We start from the raw sequence: 6,058 nt of genomic DNA on the forward strand, positions 1-6,058 counted from the left end.
TGAAAGGCAGAAATTGAAAAACGGAAATTGAAAATACCTCGGCGTGTGACACGAGGCTCAACTCGCCGCTTCATAATCTGAGTTGATTTTTTGACAACAGAAATTGAAATTACCTCAGCGTGTCCTGAGGCTCAACTCTCCTCTCGCAATATGAGTTGAAATTAAAACACAAAAATTGAAAATACCTCAGCGTGACCTGAGGCTCGACTCACCTCTAGCAATATAAGTTGATTTTGAAAACAAAAATAAAAAGGCTTAACTCACCTCTCGCAATATGAGTCAATTTAAAACTAAAATACCTCAACAGTGCCCGAGGCTCAACTCACTTCTCGCAACATGAGTTGATTTTGAAAAAGTAGAAATTAAAAGGTTCAACCCACCTCTCGCAATATGAGTTGATTCTTGACAAACAGAAATTGAAATTACCTCATCGTGTCCTGAGGCTCAACTCACCTCTCGCACTATGAGTTGAAATTAAAACACAAAAATTGAAAATACCTCAGCGTGACCTGAGGCTCGACTCACCTCTAGCAATATGAGTTGATTTTGAAAAACAAAAATAAAAAGGCTTAACTCACCTCTCGCAATATGAGTCAATTTAAAACTAAAAATACCTCAGCATGCCCCGAGGCTCAACTCACTTCTCGCAATATGAGTTGATTTTGAAAACAACAATTAAAAAACCTCAACGTGTCTTGAGGCTCAACTCATCTCTCGCAATATGAGTTGAGTTTCCTTGAAAAGCATGAATTAAAAACATCAAAATACCAAAACATGTCCTTTGGTAGAATTCGGGTGTCTTTTCCTTTGATTCAGTGCGACTCTCATTCAAGATTTCTTGCTCTGTTGGAGTACCTGTATATGCCATGTATGATGTTATCATGATATGCACATGTTTGTCTTAAATGCTTTTATGCCTACATGATTATGCAGTGCTCCTTAAGCATGTTTGTCGTATGTCCATTTAGCCACGATTGTTGAGGATCTGTGTTCATTGCTTTGATTCTCGACTTTCTCTTCAGGCCTTATACCTATCTTCAAGCTTCACGAGTAATTGACGTTTCTCAGATATCATTCTTCTGCCCCCGATTGAACTTTGTTCTTACTTTGAGACTCTTGTGCTTATCAAATTTTCATCCAGGTAATGCTTAACATTTCTTTTATTTAGAGTATGTCATTTCACTATTTATCATGTAAATGAATCACATAATGAGATGCGTGAAAATAGTCAGGTAGGGACAAAAGGATACCTCACATTTATTCATTTCAAATGTAGCAAACAAAGAAAATTAACCAATGATAGTAAAAGAGTATCATAAAGAGAAAAGGGATTGCATTCAACGAATACAAATACTCTAGATATTTAATGCATGAACTCTTCCACGTTTCTCAATCAAGAATCTTTTCGAGCATGGCTTCTTGCGTAAAAGATTTCGAGCTTTCAGAAATGCTTCAAATACGGTAGTCTCACTATTTGACCCACCGTTCAAAACGCCTTGTTCTTTAAGCCCGGGTTTGCTTCATTAGAATGCCATTTCAGGTTTTCATCCTAATCTTTTGTGTTTAATCAAGACGCTTTTTTCGGGTTTTCACCTTGATCACCCTTTTTTCTTTTTTTTTTTATATGCTCTTTTTGGGTTTTCATCTTGGTTTCCTTTTTCAAGCTTAATATTTCTTTACAGCATCTGAATTCACTAGACTCGGTAACTCTTTCTCATCCATCTCGGTGAGGATCAAAGCTCCGCCCGAAAATGCCTTATTTACGACGTATGGACCTTCCCAATTTGGCGCCTATTTTCCTCGGAAATCTTTTTGTATTGGGAGAATCTTCCTCAGCACGAGTTCTCCTTCGTGGAATTCTTTTGGTCGTACCTTCTTGTCATGGGCTGCGATCATTCTCTTCTGGTACATCTGTCCATGGCAAACTGCCTGCAGACGTTGGTTTAACTGGTCATATCGAGCTCGAACCCATTCTGCTTCTTCTAGTTTTGATTCTATTAAGACTCGTAGAGAGGGGATCTCAACTTCGATGGGTAGCACAGCTTCCATTCCATACACCAGAGAGAAAGGAGTTGCTCCCGTAGATGTCCGCACAGATGTACGATATGCATACAAAGCAAATGGTAGCTTCTCGTGCCAGTCTTTATATGTCTCAGTCATTTTCCCAATGATCCTCTTAATATTTTTATTAGCTGCTTCAACAGCCCCATTCATCTTTGGGCGATAGGGCGAGGAGTTATGATGCTTTATTTGGAATTGCTCGCATACTTCCTTCATCATCTTGTTATTCAGATTCATGGCGTTATCTGAAATGATTCTTTCAGGCAAACCATATCGACAAATGATTTCCTTCTTCAAAAACCTGCAAACTGCAGTCTTGGTCACATTGGCAAACGAAGCGGCTTCTATCCATTTTGTGAAGTAATCAATGACCACAAAAATGAATCGATGTCCATTAGAAGCTTTCGGGAAAATAGGCCCTATGACATCCATGCCCCACATAGAAAAAGGCCACGGAGAAGTCATGACGTGAAGGGACGAAGGGGCTACATGAATTTTATCGCCGTAGATTTGACATTTGTGGCATTTTCTAGCAAAACTAATGCAGTCGCTTTCCATCGCCAACCAGTAGTAACCGAGTCTCATTGTCTTTCTGGCCATACTGAAACCATTGGCATGTGTCCCACAGATTCCCTCATGGACATCTTCAAGTATCTTTCTAGCTTCAACATCATCCACGCATCTCAAAAGTACTTGATCCTTTACTCTTTTATACAGGATATCCCCATCAAGAACAAATCCCGCTGCCATTCTTCTGATTGTTCTTTTGTCGTTCTCATTCGCTTGTTCAGATAGCTTTGATTCTTGATATATTCTAAGATATCATGGAACCATGGCCGTCCGTCTGCTCTCTTTTCAATGCTACAACAAAGTGCGGGGACCTCGATATGCTCATTTTGAGGGCATTATTTCGCTTCTTTACTTGCTTTGAACATTGAAGCCAAGGTGGCTGTGGCATCACCAATTGGTTTTCTTCTCATGAAGTAATGAAAAGTTATTTCTTTGAATTCTTTGATCAATTCAGCTACTAAATCGTTGTACTTAATCAATTTTGGGTCCCTCACTTCCCACTCTCCTGATTTGGTAAACCACTAAATTTGAGTCCCGTACACCTCTAAAATTTTGATGTTTCGCTCAATAGTCGCACGAAGTCCCATGATACAGCCTCATATTCGCTATGTTATTGGTACGGAAGAAATTCACTGGCGGTGAGTGGGTAATGATTCCTCTGGCGATATTAAGACCGCTCCAATCCCATGCCCCAATGCGTTCGATGCACCATCAAAGCTCATCTTCCATGACTTCTCTTTGGTGACTCGCATTCTTTTTCGTAATGTACATCAAGTCTTCATCGGGAAATCAAATCTCAATGGCTCGTAATCCTCCGTTGTTCGAGTTGCTAAGAAGTCACTATTATGTTCCTTTTATCGACTTCGACTTACATAGGCAATGTCATATTCAAAGGAGGATCTCGCCATCGTGCCATTCTTCCCGATAGTCTTGGCGATTCCATCATGTATTTTATTGGGTCCAGCTTTGAAATTAGCCATGTCGTGTGATACAACATATATTGTCTGAGTCTCCAAGCTACCCAAACCAGAGCGCAACAGTATTTTTCAATGGATGAATACTTTGCCTCATATTCAGTGAACTTTTTTCTGAGGTAGTAGATCGCCTTTTCTTTCTTCCCTGACTCGTCGTGTTGCCCCAGTACGCAACCCATTGAATTTTCGAACACGGTCAAATACAATATCAATGGTCTCCCCGGAGTTACCGGTACTAGCACTGGAGGACTAGACAAATATTGCTTTATCTTATCAAAGGCCACCTGACATTCCTCATTCCAATTTCCCAGGTTATGTTTTCGAAGAAGCCGAAAGATTGGGTCGCATTGGTTGGTAAGTTGAGCGATGAATCGGGAGATGTAGTTTAATCTCCCTAAAAATCCTCTAACTTCCTTTTGCGTGCGTGGAGGTGGTAACTCTTGAATGGCTTTTACTTTATCTGGATCAACCTCGATACCTCTTTCATTGACAATAAAGCCTAGCAACTTTCCCGAGGTAGCCCCAAACGTACATTTGGCTGGATTAAGCTTTAGCTGAAACTTTCTCAGTCTTTCGAACAACTTCTTGAGGTTCACTACATGCTCTTCTTCTCCTCGAGATTTAGCAATCATATCATCGACGTAGACCTCTATTTCTTTATGCATCATAGCCCTCTGATATGTTGCCCCAGTATTCTTTAACCCGAATGGCATCACCTTGTAGCAGAACGTTCCCCACATTGTTATGAAGGTAGTTTTATCCATATCCTCAAGGGCCATCTTGATCTGATTATACCCCGAGAATCCATCCATGAAAGAAAACAATGAATGTTTTGCTGTGTTTTCCACCAACATATCAATATGTGGCAAGGGAAAATTATCTTTTGGGCTTGCTCGGTTCAGGTCACGGTAATCCACGCACATTCGTACTTTGCCATCTTTCTTTGGTACTAGGACTATGTTAGCCACCCATTCTGGATATTTGGAGGCTTGTAGGAAGCCAGCATTAAATTGCTTCTTGACTTCCTCTTTTATTTTCAACAGTATTTCGGGTCTCATCTGTCTTAATTTTTGCTGGATGGGCTTGCATTCTGGCTTTAATGGGAGCTTATGGACCACTAAATCTTCATCTAGCCCTGGCATGTCCTGGTATGACCATGCGAAAACATCTTTGTATTCGTGGAGTAAAGTGATCAAATTATGCCCGTACTCTCGAAATAGAAGTCCCAATCTTCACTTCTTATTTCCTCTCTTGAGGCCCAAATTTTTGTTTCCACAGATTCTTCGTGAGGCAAAATCTGTTTATCCTCTTGTTCCACCATTCTTAACAATTCAGGAGACGAGACGTAATCTTCAGCATTTTCTTTGGCTTCAAATTCTCCTAAGCAAACAGCCTTCTCAAAATTAATTTCAAGATTCGTGACGAGCTTATTCATGTCGTCAATATCTGAGCACCTGAAAGTTGAATGGAAAAGGAAGCTATAGAGGGGCATCCAAGTATTGGAAACAACAAACAAAATGTTATGTCATGAAAATGAGGCAAATGTAAGGATAGGCTATGAAATGAGAAAATGATTATGAAATTAGTGATAATGCAAAAAATCGTGACAAAATGCATCTTCATTAATATTCATTTAAATGATAAAGAGCGAATGCAAGCTCTTACAAAAGAATTCTATTATATCTAAGGACATAATAGAAGGTTAATGTTTAGCATTACTCTGAAGACTTATAAACTACAAGAAGCTCCTCGGTAGTCCAATTGTTCATCATGAAACCAGGAGGGCAAGGGCGTATCCTCGAGACATCTTTACTTGCACCAGCCCCTTTGTCAATGACATTTATACTGACATTCTGAAAACCTCTTTCAATTAACCCCAGCATGTTTCGTGGATCATCTTGTCCAGGGTATATCATTCCCGCAGATGTAAATGTTTTTTACAAAGGAGGGTATTCTATGGGCTCTCATTCTGGTTCTCGGCCCAAAGTTCTTGCGATCCTTCTTTCCGATCTTTCTTCCTTGTCTTCTTCTTTGACGCATGTCATTTGGAACCCCAAACCGTATCGGGCTTTGTGGTGCATCGCTTTAAAGCCACGACTATTCCTTGCGATATCTCCTAAACCTCTTCTCGCTCGAGCTCCCTTTCCTACGGTCAATTTGACACCCATTCTAGTATTTCTCGATAGTTTTGGCACCGAAATTCTGTTTCCGTCAACAACAAAAGTGGCATTGACGAATTCAATGGATCGGAAGGAAAATTCCAATGCGTCTTTGTTTACTTCCAAGTACGGTACATCAGCAGAGACAGATACGACAATGTCTTCTTCTCCCTCGACAGTGACCAAACAACCGTCCATGATAAATTTCACTTTTTGATGGAGGGATGATGGGACTGCTCCAGCAGAATGGATCTAGGGTCTTCCCAAAAGGCAGTTATAAGAGGGTGTAATGTC

This window comes from Gossypium arboreum, chromosome 6, assembly GCF_025698485.1.
Source record: "Gossypium arboreum isolate Shixiya-1 chromosome 6, ASM2569848v2, whole genome shotgun sequence".
In the NCBI taxonomy this organism is placed as follows: domain Eukaryota; kingdom Viridiplantae; phylum Streptophyta; class Magnoliopsida; order Malvales; family Malvaceae; genus Gossypium; species Gossypium arboreum.